General features: G+C 39.7%; 1 long non-coding RNA gene across 1 annotated transcript; it reads right to left on the minus strand.

Moving 5' to 3' along the window:
- Positions 1–8,007: 8,007 nt before the first annotated feature.
- On the minus strand, positions 8,008–14,399 carry LOC120443668. Its single transcript, XR_005615581.1, has 2 exons — positions 14,169–14,399; positions 8,008–8,104 (listed from the first exon to the last, which is right to left on the minus strand). It is a non-coding gene; the product is annotated as an uncharacterized LOC120443668 (long non-coding RNA).
- Between the last annotated feature and the right edge of the window lie 1,042 nt (positions 14,400–15,441).

The raw sequence follows: 15,441 nt of genomic DNA on the forward strand, positions 1-15,441 counted from the left end.
GTTATGGAAATTTAGTTTTATTTTTTTTTCATCAGTTCTTTAATAAGTGTTTGGATGGAGCTGAACATTAAAAAAAGAGAAGAAGAAGAGACTGTTTGATTTAATATACAGTTTTTTGTAATAACAAAAATGTGAACATTAGTGTCCAGTACTGACTTTAGAAATGAAATTACATGGGGCATATTTTAGAGATGTGAGAGGGAGACACAGACAGGAAACACTCATTATAGAAAGTGGATAATAAGGCATGATGTGATGACAGTTTTGCTGCCCTGGCACTGCAGTAAAGGGGCTTAGTCCACCAGTCACATTAAAATTGTGTCCAGATTGTGTGCTAGTTGTATTCCTCACAAAGCCTTCCAAGCTTCCCTTTCCATGAGCGTCCCTGCTGGCCAGCCCCAAGAATACTTAAGAAAACACTTTGGTTAACGATATCTTGCATTTAAATGTAGCATTTCCTGATTGCTGAATAGTTTAGATGCTGTAAGTGTACAGAAATGTTAATTTCACAGTCTAGAGGATGTAACAAACTGGCTGCCTTCCCCCCCTTAACATGAATCATCCTCTTTTCTAACTTTAGAAATGAAGTATGTTCAGCCATGGTTTTGAGCTGTGCTGCAAACAAGCTGTATAAAATTACGACTGCTTAAAGAATTCAGTGGTGCTGACGTTTGATTATTCGAAGCTTAAACAGCTGATGAGAAAAGATTAGGAGAGCAACACACAGGTGTGACAGGGTTGCCAAGTCTCATCAAGCCTTTCACCTCCGTGCCAGCGGTTTGACCTTACAAGGCGTCTGTTAGGTATCTGCCATGCCATGGTTACATTCTTCTTATATCCCAGGTAAACACTGTTGAAAATGAGCGTTCTGTTCTCTTACTGCTGTTGTCCTGCTTGTCCAAAATTCTGCCAAGACTCTAAGAACATGTGAGCCAATGAGATTATATCTTGACATATCAGTTTTCATCTTTCGTCCTTGTCTTTTTTTTTGTTTATATTTTGTCTCAGTTTTTAATAATATGACTTTATAGTTTGTAGTCTGAAGTCTCAACAGCCAGCTGAAGTGTGCCGTACTGTGGGATTCGTCCAGAGTTATGGCAGAAATGATGTGGAGTGTAATTTCTGTTCTTTTATGTTTTTCATACCATTTCATTAGCCAATAACAAAGCAATAACAAAATCATTTCATTTTTAGAACAAAGTCAGATGAAACTTTAGTATCTGCAGCATCCACAAAACCAAGCGGTCTACAGTTAGGTTTATAAAATTTTGGACAGTGACACATTTAAATAAAAATGTGCCTCAGTATTCCTTTCCTAATACAAGGGAATTAAGAAAGGGATCACATTAACTACTATTTTTATAAACAGTCCCCCATTTTCAAAGGCTCAAAATTAAATGAAATATGACTGAGAAGCATTTTTAATGGCCGGGTTAGGCCTGTTCCCTTCATTATTTCATGAAAAATGAACCTGATAAAGGATCTGAAGCTGATTCCAAGAACTTCTATTTAACTTGTATTTGGTATCTTTTCACTGGAACTCTTATTGTGAGGTCCAAAGAGATGTAAGTTACAGAGACCATCATTAGGCTGAAAAACCAAAATAAACCTATCAGAGATGGCAAAAGCTTGACAAATGAAAAATCGGGGACGTTCCTAAAACAATGAAGGTAGTGACCGGCTCAGAAACACAAAAAGAAGTAAAGTGAATGATGGCAGAATATTTCCTTTGTTAAGAAAAACATCTAACCCAGTCAAGAACACTCACGAGGTGGTGGGAGGGTCAAAGCTTACAATAAAGAGGCGCCTACATGACTGGAAGCTTACAGACAGACAGATAGTGTAACCAGTGGTTTGCAATATGGTGTAAACCACTGGTTACACACAAATGGTAAATGGCCTGTATTTGTATAGCGCTTTGCTTAGTCCCTGAGGACCCGAAAGCGCTTTACACTACATTCAGTCATCCACACACTGGTGATGGCAAGCTACATTGTAGCCACAGCTGCCCTGGGGCGCACTGACAGAGGCGAGGCTGCCGGACACTGGCGCCACCGGGCCCTCTGACCAATAGTAGGCAACGGGTGAAGTGTCTTGCCCAAGGACACAACGACCGAGACTGTCAGAGCCGGGGCTTGAACCGGCAACCTTCCGATTACAAGGCGAACAGCCAACTCTTGAGCCACGATTGCTACAATACGCACAAGGACGGAAAGGCCAGATTCGACTTTTCCAAAAAAGAGACTGCACACTTCTGAAAAAAAAATCTTTCAAAAGTTAAAATCAAGATGAACTTGATGAACTCTTCCCAAGATGATGGGAAGAGAAAAGTATGGAGAAGGAGAGAAACAGCGCATGATGTGAAGCATACCACACAATGGGTCAATTATGATGGAGGCATTGTTATGGCATGAGCATGTATGGCTGTCAGTGACAGCTGATAGAAGCAGCAGGATGAACTGAAATGTGAGGTATATGGGTTTTATTCACATTTAGCCAAATGCTGAAGCGCTTCATGGAGCAAACTTACGATGACCCAGAGCTTACTGCAAAAACAACCCAAGAGTTTCTCGAGGCAAAGTAATTAGACATTTTTCAGTGACCAAGTCAGTCACCTGATCTCAACCCAATAGAGCAACTTTTCAGAAAGACAAACTTAATACAGAAAGACCTACAAACAAGCAGCAGCTGAAGACAGTTGCAGTAAAGGCCTGGCATAGCATAACAAGAAAGATAAAAACCATCCTTTTATTTAAAAGTATGTGATTTTGTTCAATTACTGTCCAGTAACTCTCTGAAAACGGCTCCAATTCCTAAACAGTTGATGCAATACTTTTGTTAAACCCCTTGAATTAAAGCTTAAAGTCGGCACTTGAATCACATCTTGATTGTTTGATTTAAAATCCACTGCACCGAGATAAAACTATAAAAAAAATGACTCACTATCCAAAGATTTACAGACCTAACTGTATGTTAGACTGTCTATTTCCCTTGTTTAGCGGTTAAGCCAGCAGGCTGTTATAAGGGTTTGCACTGCTCACGCACCATTTGCCGTGTTCTGTCAGCCAACAATCCTTCACGTTTCCACTGCTTCTCACAGCTGAGCAGCCTTGACAGATCAACCCGCAGAGGCTGAGGGAGCTGATTACAACAGATGAAAAGCAGTTGAACTGCACCCGTGATAACATTGTGAGAATAAGAGTATGCATGGCAGGAGCAGCAGGTCAAGCCAAAGAATTCAGTCAATGAGCCTTACAAAGTGTGCCATAACTGCAATGACCCGTGTTTAGAGTTCACATTGAACCTGTTCACTGAAAGCTTTGAGATTCTGTTGGCTTACTTCAGGTCCCAGCATCATATTATGTTAGTAGCTAAGAGGCACGGACCCAAATCCACACATTGTAGCTGTGCACCTTCACCAGAGAGCATTGTCTAAAGAAATAACTTCTGATGTTGGCTATTCTGTTGTTGGTCCTTTTACTAAACCCTGGCCACAAAAAAAGATAGAAGTCATGACAGACAGAGAATTCTTTGCAGTAAACTGAAGCAGCATTAAAACATTTAAAATCTTTACCGGCAAGTGTTTGTGCTCTTTAATATTTTTGTTCTTATTTTTGTTGGATGCTCCTGTATCTCTCCTTGCTATTTAACCCCTTTTTCAGCCAATCACAACTCAACCTCCACATCTCATCCAAAGGCGTCTCCGTACCCTGTGCATTGGATGAATTCCCATAATCCTTGTCTCTGTATACTGTAAGAGCCACAAAAAGCAACACAAATGTAAGACCACGAATTAAGCTTTGCTCTTTAGTATACCACTATAATGCGTTCATCCTGGTCACACAGCCCTGCCCAGCAACTACTGGTCGCAAGAGAAAAATAAGTGTTCCCTGATAGGTTGAAAGTGGTTGCTGTGAAATCCATTGCTAAACTCCAGTCAAGCATGCTCAGTGAACAGCCAGTAACCTTCTGGTAGCAACTGGTTGTTGAACAAAGATCTGTATTTGGCTTAGACATGTGTAATGTAACAGCTGATTAGTGATTGTGGAAGGTTGATGTGGAAGGATGACCACTCCAGTCTGCCAAGTAAAGCAATTACAAGGATGTTTTTGGAGCAGAACAATCTGTGCAACTGATTCCACTCAGCCATAGCCAGCAACTACTTGCTAACTAGTCAGGAAATACAAATCTTCCCCCCATGGGTCACCACACAGTCTCTAGGCCTGTGCAACTTTAGACTTTTGACTGAATATCTGATGTATACATGTATGAGGACAATTTGCTGGTTTTACTTATTAATTTTTATGGTTTCTTTCTTTTAAAAAAATTTTTTTTTCTCCAAATGTAGAGTTTCATTTTCTTTCTGCCTGCGGTTTCATAGGTTGTTCATGAAACAGAGAAATAAAGTCTCAGTATGGCTTGTAAAGTGGAATTTATTTACAAAAGTGAAGTTCCAGGTGCTCTGGTTTTCTGCCATAGACATTTGTCAGGTAGGGAAATTCTTTTGACTGCCATCATCTTTCATTGAGCAAAAGCATATTTTCTTTTTATTTTGGTTTGTGAATTGCACTGTATTTAATTGTTTTCCTTAACAGTTGTGCAGTTGGAGTCTGGAAGACTTGCAAATTTTCTCTAAGCTTTAGTTTTTTTTAAAAAATGCCAGAGAAGCTTTTTATTTTACCCATAATATGCCTGTCAGACAGTATTTGTTGAGAGAGGCAATGCCAACAAATGAGTCAGCTGTGTTCCTCTAGTGACTCTGAGACAAGCCGTTAAGTGATTTACTGACCCTCTGGTAGATATTAAGTCGACATAAAATCCCTCTGTTCTTATTTCAAAATATGGCACTGGTCAGGCAACATGAAAATCACGCAATGTTCCCGGGGAGCTGTCACTTATGGATGCACATTATTAACAAAGGTAAATATTTTAATATACCCAGAAGCAATGTGAAGATGTAAAAACAAGAAACACTTAGTTTGAGAGACTAAAACTGATTAGACAATTACAATCATGGATCCACAAAGTTCATGACATTATTACAAGCAGATTATATGAGTGAAAATGCAGATTTCAGTTAACTTGAAGGACACAGGAGAGGATTTTTCCTGATTCTTCCACATACCAGGAGACTTGTGAATAGTTGCTCTAGGTGAGATAGCAGCAACTAAGGATATGTTTAGTATCAAATTAACGCATTCATGGATTACTAAAGTTTTTTTTTCTCTCATACCTTATGCAGTCTAAATCTGTCATCATAGTCACGTAGCAATGTGGGCTTCTTCAGAATAAATCTGGTGTCTGTGCGATGTTAGTGCAGTCTTTCATCAAGGAGCTACCCCTTTCTGCCAACAGGTTTGGCTCTGCTCGTTTTGGAGCGAATGTGCAGTTTGTCATGCAAACGCAAAGGGCTCCCTGAAAGTTCTTGTTGTTGTAGATAGATTTTAAATCTGTTATGAAGACTCCCTCTGGCTCCTATATGTGGAAAAGAAAATTTCCAGACGATTTTTTTTGCAGTTCTGTAAAAAACTAAGTGCACCCCATGATTCAAAGAGGGTCATAGAACCACTGTTAGCAGCAACATCTTGAAGTAATCGTTTTCTTTGTGACTTTATCAGTTTCTCACATCATTGCGGAGGAATTTTGGCCTGCTCTTCTCTACAATGTTGTTTCAGTTCATTGAGGTTTGTGGGCTTTCATTTATTCACAGCCCCCTTAAGGTCCCACCACAGCATTTCAATCAGGTCTTTGGGATTTTAGACTGGGCCACTGCAGCACCTTGACCCTTTTTTTTCAGCCATTCTTGTGCAGATTTGCTGCAGTGCCTGTGATCGTTGAATGGTTACATGACCCAATTTCAGCCAAGCTTTCGCTGTCAGACAAATGACTCTACAATACTTTGGTACACAGAGGAGTTCATGGTTCATAGAGCAGTTCCTCCAACATGGAGGTGTTTGTACTGTTATGGTGTGGTTGGTTTTCTCCAAACATGGTGCTGTTCATTATGGCCCAACATCTCCACTTGTGGTTTGTTCAGCTGTAACTTTGCAAACCTAAGGTGCAAACAAGCCATAACTGTTTAGTCTTTTTCTAATTGTACTGTTATAAACTTTAATACTTAACATGGTAACTGAGGCCTGTGGAGTCTGAGATGTAGCTCTTGGGTTTTTTGCACTGCATGGTCTGACCCTGGGATGAATTTTCTGGGACCTCAACACACCTCAATGTTTCATTCAGACCAGCAAACTGACAGATTTTATAGAGATGCTCACACTTGTTGGTGATCAATAAACCAAGTGCATTTGATTAGCAGCACCTGGCTGTTATTCACATGACTGTATGTTTCTCTGTGGCAGGCCATTTTTAGGCCAACTCTCTTTCATTTAGTTCTTGGCTTCTTAAACTATAGTAGCATTTCCCATGAATTTATATGAAGTTGTACTAAGGATATTTTCATGAAAATGAACTAAACTGCCCTCTTAATTTCAAATATGAACAATATGGGCACAACTGAATAGCGCCTGTTGTTTTAAACTAATGATTAATGATTCTGTAGGTGGTGATGCTGTTGTTTCTTTAACACTGATGATTTGCATGCTAACAACCTGTGAGGACACCCTCACAGTGTCCTCCAGGCCTGTGCTGGGTGGCCTCGAGGACAGGCCCACCAGTGCTCAAGGCCACCCAGCTATCCTTAGAAAAGCTATAAAGAACAAGAGAAGCAAGCACTGCAGAGGTGCTGTGCTGGCTGGGCTGTAGCTTTTATTCAAGTACAGATATTGGTGTTCAAGCAGTGTATCGGCAGATAATAGATGATTCAAAAGTTGCCGTCCATTAATATTGGATTTTTGCTCCCTTCTTGGCTTGCTCCTGATTGGCTAAGAGTGATGTAAAACAGGACAGCCGCCAGCTGTCAAAAATCTCTGACCAAAATAGCATCCAGCTGGAGAGAGACAGTGATGACAAGAATGATCACACTGAAAAGCCCGCATCTGCAGTTCTGGATATGATTTTGAAATTACTTAAGTTAGCGTGATGCTACTACAATGCACTTCGTAATCGTCTCGCTCGATGATCCATCCTGTGTCTCATCTGCCTCACTGGAACAGTTTTATGAAGCTTTGTTTTTGGAGTCATTATCTTTAGTGCCGCTCTGTAGTCATGTCTACATAGCTGAACGTCCAACTGAACATTTCCTTTTGAAGAAATTTGTTTTCTCAAATGATGTTGCAATCGGAATAGACTGGACCTGCCACAGCTTGAATCACACCCATGTGGGGGTCGCATAAAGGTTTTATCTCTTGTTGAAAAAAGCTGAAAACAGGATGATTTCCTAAGAAATGAAGAAATGATTTCCTGATCCACTTTCAACTAAAAAATAAACAAACTAAATTATTTAGAACCCAAAAAGTCAGTTTGAGAGCTCTGGATTGTGACATGTTTCTAAAACATTACTTCCAGCAAAAACATTTGAAAATATGAAATACCTACAAAAAGCCACAAACTACATAACACCGTGGCACTCTTTTCTGGAATAAATATTTTAAGAAGCTTCTTGGAATTATTGAAACTCCTCAGAGAAGCCCACCAGTACAAGAAACAGTTTATTCACAGGGTAAAATAAAATGCTTGAGGCAGGATAATGTTTTACCCAAGAGATAATATTCTGGTCAAGCAATTTGTTTCATAGTCCACTTGTCCTTTTGCCCCCCTCCCGTGGCATCGCTGATGACGAATATCTAAACTATCCACACTCTATAATGTACAATGTGGGACCCAAATGTGCACAATAATGAATGAAAGAGAAACACAGACGATGGGAGTTTACTTCTCACTTCCAGCATGAAGAAAAGTTTGCACGTTTACATAAGCCCATTGATTTAGCCAACCATAATGGATGTCAGGTGAACAGCTATAACATTGTTAAGTCATGACATTTACCGGCTTTATAATTTTTAAACTCACAGTAGAGGTATAGTTCTACTAACTCATCCAGTCTTTTTTTTTGTGTAAAATATCCGCTATGTCTCTCAGGCACTTTTCACCGTCCTCCACACACACAGCCGGGTTTTTCATGTCTCTGCAAACTCAGTCATGTTAAGCTCTGAAAAAAGAAAAAACAGTCAAACAGTCAGAAATGTCTTCCTGCTTTGTTTCATTTGATGATGATAATGATGATGACGATGAATGGATCAGTGTAGCCGCTCCACACACACATGTTAACTTCAAAGCATGCAGAATTTGTGTGCACGTCCACGTGTAGCTCAGATATGTGTGTGTTGCAATGTTGGCTATATGTGGAGGTGCAACGTTCAACTACGGCTTGACAGATTTAACATATTATGAATCTCAAAATAATATTGTTTTATTGCATCAATGGGGAAATGAGATGAAAATTAACCATAGTTGATTGTTGAGATCATCGTCAGATATCACAGCTTTATTCTGTATAGTCACATATTTACACAGCCATGCAGACACATTTAATCTTTGTTGAAAAAATTAAGTGGAGTTAATAGAAGAGGTGGGAAACATTAAGAGAACAGATTCATATAGATCCAAAACTTTGTCTGGTTTAAGCCAATCTTACGTTCAAGGTTATCTTTTGGGTCATGTCCACACAGCTTCCAAGCACAGCATTGCACAGTGAGCATGTGCACTGTGTGCTCTGTGATTTCACCACAAACTTGGACAGAGAGAACACATCAACTTCTTTCAAACTCATGATGATGATGAAAGCAGGTGTGCAGCTCCAGTCCAGCAGGTTTTCAAACAGTTTTCTTTTGAATAATCTCTAGTCAGCGAGAAGTGGAGGACGTACATCATCGGGTTTTGCACGGTGAATTTGAGAGTCCTGCTGTACTGTTGTGAGGCCTCCGAGGGAGACCATACAGAGGAAATGATCCAAACTGAAGTGTGTGCCAGGGCTCGTGGCATCTCAGAGCACTTTGAAAACACAGGCATTTTTTTGGTCACACAAACTCAATCCTCACTCACCACCTGGAAGATTTGCCAGAATTATCCTCCCTCACACTTGGTCTGTTTTCTGAAGATGAGGATTAAGTTTAAGGAGCAATGGCTTTATAGATTGGAGGAGATCCTCCAGTGTGTTTGCATGGGGGCAAGTGCATGGGGACATAATGAGACTTCAGTTCAGAGACCTCAAATTTTAAATGAAAACGGTACAGAGGTGCGCGAACTGATCACTTTGATGAAAGTGAGATTGACCAAATTTAGATTTTTTTTTATTTCCTAATAGACATACAGTATATACCTCATCAGTAAACGTGTCATTTTAACCTTTTTCAGTCTAGAGGAAGTTATAGCGTGGCTGGCACAAAATCTTCTAAAACTAAAAGAAGACAAAACAGAGGTCTTACATTCTGGAGCTTCTAACCTCTCAGATTTAAGTCCTTTAAGACATTACATAAGACGGTCTAACACAAACCAGTCATTCTGGATAACAGCTTAAACTTTAACAAAGAGATAAATGCTGTTCTGAGAGGCAGCTTTTTCAGTTAAGAATGATGGCAAAGGTGAAGCCGTTTCCATCTTTTAATGACCTTGAAAATGTCATCCATGCCTTCATTTCATCCCGCTTGGACTATTCTTCTTTATTATTTATCTCTGCATTGGAGTTTCACAGCTCAACTTTTAACTGCCACATGCAAGCAAGACCACATTACTCCCATACTGGCGTCTTTGCACTGGCTGCCTGTATGTTTTAGAATTGATTTTAAGATTTTTATCTCTCTGATCTGTTAACTATATGCACTCCAGCTAGATCACTAAGGTCTGCTGAACAACATTTTCTTGTTGTTCCCAGGTCTTGGTTGAAACATAGAGGAGACCGGGCTTTTGCAGTAGCTGCTCAGAAACTGTGGAATAGACAGCTTTTAAGTATATGGAACAGGATATAACAATAGACATCAGCTACTTCAAAAAACAAAACTAAAGAAACTGGCACATCCTAGATACAACTTAGTTCATATTTTCCTTTCGTCATTCCCTCCCAGGCGAGCACAGCTGCAGCAGAACAAGAGAACAAGAGGCGCTACGGGAGAACTGGAGTAAGACAGAATGATTCGGGGTGGGGGGTGTTTTTATTTCCTTAGTGCCCAAATTGTGACTAAGCTGGCAGTGCTTACTCAATTAGCTTGAATATAGAACAATAATGCCAAACCCTTCCTGACCATGTTCAGTGGACATATCACAGACATGACGCAGTGGTTTTGCCCCATTAAGCATCCATATTTTCATGCCAAGAACCACATCCAGAAATTAACAGGCCAGCTTTGAGAATGTGGCACAAGTGCAACAATGTGCCAATGGGATTGTCAGGAAAGGCCTCTGCTGTTAAACTGTGCATCTGTTTCATGAGGAAATGTTCAGTCTCAAGTCTTTACTTCCACAGTGCACATAATTACAGTCTGTCAGAACTGCCATTAGGCATTGGTCGAAGTGTGTTCTTGGAAAAGAAAGCTGGCTCTGTTTTGTGTGGATTTTTCAATTTTTTATGTTTTGAATAGGGACAAAACCAACAGGTTGGTTTCCATCAGTCAAACTCATTTATGCATTAAAATTGCAATTACAAACCAAAAAAGCTGGAATATTGTTGAAAATATATATATAAAAAAAAGTTGGATAAACCCATATTTTATTTACAATAGAACATAGAAAACATATTAAATGTCTGAAATGAGAAAATGTATAATTTTAAGATAAAATAATGTCTCATTGTGAATCTAATAGCAGTGCCATCTGGGAACATCTGGGAACTGAGGAGAGCAGCTGCTGGACCTCTGGGAGAGGAATTTAGTCCCATTCTTGTCTGGTATAGGATTCTAGCTAATGAACAGTCCTGAGTCTTCCTTGTTGTAGTTTCCATTTTATGATGTAGCAAAGGTTTCCAATTGGTGAATGGTCTAGACTCTGGGCAGGTGGTTTGGCACCCGGACTCTTCTACCATGAAGCCACGCTGCTGGATCATATTCACATGTAGCTTCTACTCTTAAAAAACTGAGTTTTAAGTTGTATTTGTGGATGCAACGGTGAACTGTGTTCACAGACTATGATTTCTAGAAGTGTTCTCGAGCCATGCAGTGATTTCTGTAACAGAATCACACTGTTTTCTTTCTTTCTTTCTTTTTTTAATATGAAGGTCACAAGCATACAGTATTTATTTTCAGTCTTGCCCGTTGTGCACAAAGCTTTCTCGAGATTCCCTTAATCTGTCGATGATCTTGTGTACTGTAGATGCTGAGATATTCTTCTTTGCAATTTTACATTGAGGAACATTATTCTGAATTTTTTCCAGAGTTTTTATACAGTTTTTTTGCAGATTGGTGAACCTCCACCCATCTTTACTTTAGTGAAAATCTGAAGTAACTCTAATATGTTCTGTTTATACCCAGTGTTACTGAGCTGCTGCCAGCTGAACTAATTCTTTGAAAAATGTTCTTCCAGCAGTTTCTAGTACTGCTTACTTTTCCAGCCTTTTGTTTCCCCCGTCACTATTTTTTATCTCGTTGTGTTTTTAATGTGTTGCTGTAACACGGAGTATTAGGGCCACATTATGAAAAAAATTAGTCCCCATTTTGAGATTAATCAAAAAGTCAAAATTGTGAAAATGTGAAGATGCCATGGCTCTTATATACTGTATACCTATACAAAATGCTTTGTATAGAAGAATGGGCAAGGATTTCAGTCTCTAGATGTGCAAAGCTGGTAGAGACAGACCCTAAAAGACTGGCAGCTGTAATTGCAGCAAAAGGTTGTTCTACAAAGTATTGACTCAGGGGGCTGAATAATTACGCACACCCCACTTTTCAGTTATTTATTTGTAAAAAATGTTTGGAATCATGTATAATTTTCGTTCCACTTCTCATGTGTACACCACTTTGTGTTGGTCTTTCATGTGGAATTACAATAAAATTGATTCATGTTTGTGGCTGTAATGTGACAAAATGTGGAAAAGTTCAAGGGGGCCGAATACTTTTGCAAGCCACTGTACATAAAATACCATTTAAATATTATTAAACTTCCAAAGCTGAACAGGGTGAATATACCACTCAAATTATAATTTAAAAAGAATCCAGAATTTAATCTTGTTCATTATTGGAGTTATTTGGCAGATTCGATATCATCAGTGTTAGCTCAACTCATCAGAGACAGAATCATATTCTGTTTACTCACTTTGGTCACGTCATCAGTAAATGGTCTGTCTGCAGACTACGTGACACAGGACTAAGGAGACTCAACAGAGCAAAATGTGCACATTCCTTAATGAAAGTGGGCTTTATAAAGCCATTAGGAGGCTGGCTGGCTGGAGTCACATAAGATGCTCTTACCCTTTACCCAACCACATCTGACAGAAGGGATCAACATTCCTCCAGTTGTGAAACATCCATCCTGATTCAGGAATGCTCCCTCACGCTCTGATGAGACCCTTGCTTGTAAGACATGGGCAGCTGCGTGGCGACATATGTTGTCTTGCTAAGCTTAACCTCAGTCAACACTGTATGGAGTGAAACTAACACAGCACAGTGACAAATGTAACTGTGAGCAGCCTGATTTTCCTGCCCACTTATTAATGTTACTGAAACTGTTTTGCCACATAAAGAAGGAACGCAGGCATAATGTTAAATATTTAACTATTTTAAAATATTTATAAAATACATATAAATATCCAAAAGTCAGTCCATCCATTCCCTTGACCACTCATGCAATTTAGAGTCCAGGAGTGCTGGAGCCTTTCCCAGCTGTCAGTGGACATGTCGCTAGTCCATTAAAGAGATAATACAGAGAGACAGAAAACCATTCATTCTCAGATTCACACCTACGGCCGATTTAGAATCACCAATTAACACCCCACCTTGAAAATGTGTTAAAATCAAACCCATGAAAGTTTATGCTCTGTAAGGTTCTGGGCTACCCAAAGCTCCCTACTTCCACTGAGTCCTACTTATTCATGGGCTGAAGCTCATCCAGGCTGCTTTCAAGCAGTCCAAAAAGTTACCTCCTACCTCCTTTTCCTGCCCACTTTACTTCTGAAATGGAAAATGTCATGAGATGAGGGAAAGGTGTTGAGAAGAGTTAATAAGGACTTAGAGAGAATAAGTGAAGCACAGTGTGTGAAAATCTGGCTGCTTTTATACTTTTATACTGAGTTTAATGTGATTGTGGATGTTGGGTCTGCAGTGATGAAACTACAATGTCCTGGAGACAGACTGCAAAACACTCCTCTTAAATGCTTTGACACATGTGTTGTTACCGTGTTCTTTAATGCAGCTCAAAGAAAAAAGAACCATTTGTTAAAAGTATGACTTAATTACCAAAACTGTCATTTTTAATCATCTTCTTTCAGCTGCTGCATCATAGTGAGCCCAGGTATTTAAACTCATCCAACTTCACTACATCTGCTCTTCGCATCTTTTCACCTGTGTCCCTCTCATTCACATATATGTATCTGTCTTGCTTCTACTGTCTTTTCATTGCTCTTCTTTCCAGAGCATATCTCCACCCCTCCAAGCTCTCTTTCATCTGTTCCCAATTCTCACTGCAGATTACAATGTCATCTGCAAAGATCATAGTCCACAGAAGAAGGAATAAATAGTCTATAAATTGACATGAAATGTTTGTCACATTGAGATTGGTTGCTCATCCTGTTCATTCATACTTTCTCTTCCTGTTGGAGATCCAGTGTCATCCCTGTGTTTATGAAGTCTCTCTTGGACTGAAGGCAGATTAATGGTAATCCTAATTAAACTGTTGTGGTTGTTTCTCAAAAAAGTAATGTATTATGCATTACTTTTTATCATTTAAAAAAATTACGCTAACTACTTCCTGGATAAAGTTATTCCTTTCACTGCTTTTTACATTCATTTTTCACTTTTCCATAACATGGCCTTAGATGCATTGTCACATCATTACCAGCTGAGGGTACAGTCCCACACAGAGAGAGAAATCTCAGTTTGAATTTTAACACAAAGCTGTCGGGAAAGTTGGAACCCAACACAAAGAGATATGTTGGCCCCAGCAATTCTACTAATTCTCCCAGTTAAAATACAAATAGTCATTTAGTATAAATAATCATATCTTTAGTATAAATAAGAACATTTTCAAAAAAGAGTGGACAGTAGACACATGTGATGTCTCATGTCTGTTACCTTTGGCTGGGAGCAGCTGAGTCTACAAAGCACAGAGTTCAAAACAGTCTTACAACCTCCGGGAAGAAGTTGTTATTTAGTCTGGTGGTTCTGCTCTTGATGGTCCACAGCCCAAGGGGAGGAGGTCAGTGTGGGCTGGGTCAGTAGCATCTTTTCAGATAGAAGAGGCCCTTTTCCTGCATCTGCTTATGTAGATGTCTGTGGTGGTGGGAATCTGCTGCCAACAATCCTCTGTGCAGATTTTACAACCCTCAGCAGAGGCTCCTTCTCTACCACAGAGCAGCTGCCACACAGTGATGCAGGATCACAGGACACTCCACTACACATTTGTAGAATGAATTCAGGACTGAGCTCCAACGTCCAGCATGCCTCAGCCTCCTGAGAAAGTAGAGGCGCTGGTGTGCATTCTTAACCAGGAAGGAAGTATTGTGGGTCCAGATAAGATCCTCTGTGAGATGTACACCAAGGTACTTAAAGCTGGAGACCACTTCCACGGCGACTCTCCTGATAGGCAGGAGTGGAGGGGAGTTTCTGCCCCTTCTGAAATCCACAGTCATCTACTTTGTTTTGTTGACTTTCATGCAGAGATTGTTATCCCTGCACTTTCTGGGTTTTTTTTTTTTTCTGCTTTAGCAGCATCTCGCCACTGCTGTGTCTTCTGTAAACTTCACAGCATGACAACTCTGACATTTTTCTCAGTGGTCATAGGTCAACAAGGTGGATGGGAGGGGACTCACACCACAGCCCTGAGGAAATCCTTTTGTGCATTAAAGCTATAGGTAATGTCAGACATCCTCAAAAGTTGAGGACTAGCAGTTTTCTCCTCCCTCCACACAAACTAAAGTCACAGGAAAAAAAAAAAAAATCTTCTATCAGTCCATCATCCAGATATATGAAAGAACTGTAACACACAAGTATTGATTGTTTGCTTAGTAACTATAACACAATCTCTGAATTTAGTAGTGGAATGTTTTACAGGAATGCAATTACAGTAAAGTCTCTTTTACACAGTGTTAATATGGTGATCAAAGATCCTAAAAAGTGAATGATATCTGATAACTTCAGGTGACTACAGGCATAATGAGTGCTGGCAACACAAAGTGGGCAGGACCCACAATTAGTTTTGGATTCATTACTCAAGAAAAGTAATGTATTTAATGTCTTACTCACTAATGTAAGTAATATACTTCATTCCTCGCCCAAAGAGGCGTCAAAGTGATCACCGCAGTAATTCTCGCTGTAATCATCCCAAAGATGAACAGGCAGAAATGGA

Source organism: Oreochromis aureus, linkage group 14 (assembly GCF_013358895.1).
Source record: "Oreochromis aureus strain Israel breed Guangdong linkage group 14, ZZ_aureus, whole genome shotgun sequence".
NCBI classification, from domain to species: domain Eukaryota; kingdom Metazoa; phylum Chordata; class Actinopteri; order Cichliformes; family Cichlidae; genus Oreochromis; species Oreochromis aureus.